Here is a 398-nt window from a genome sequence, read left to right as displayed (position 1 = left end):
GGGGGGTCAAATAGAGAGGAAATCAGCCATTGTTTCCTTCCATTGAAAGGCTATTGGCTTCACCCAGCCAAGGGAACTGATGGTGTGATAGGAGGTTTGCTGTTAAAAGTAATTAATAAATAAATTAAAATGACATGAACTCCAGTTTGTCAGGTAAATCCTCTCATCTTTATTTCATCTTTAGTAGAAAAACAGAGAAAAAAAATGAGGATGTAAAACTTTGTGTTTCAAGCTTAAATATTGTTTTTTTTTCAAACAAAATCTAAATACTCATATATTAATATGTGTGTAAAAACAGCTGTCTTTTATTGACTTTGCATTCCCATCAGGCATTGCAGCGAATAGCACATTGTCTTGTGTCCCCCTGTATATTAACACAGGGGGGGTGTACTTATGCC

This window comes from Etheostoma spectabile, unplaced genomic scaffold (assembly GCF_008692095.1).
Source record: "Etheostoma spectabile isolate EspeVRDwgs_2016 unplaced genomic scaffold, UIUC_Espe_1.0 scaffold351, whole genome shotgun sequence".
NCBI classification, from domain to species: Eukaryota; Metazoa; Chordata; class Actinopteri; order Perciformes; family Percidae; genus Etheostoma; species Etheostoma spectabile.
The sequence above is the reverse complement of the archived record's forward strand: the minus strand, read 5'-3'. Positions refer to the sequence as shown.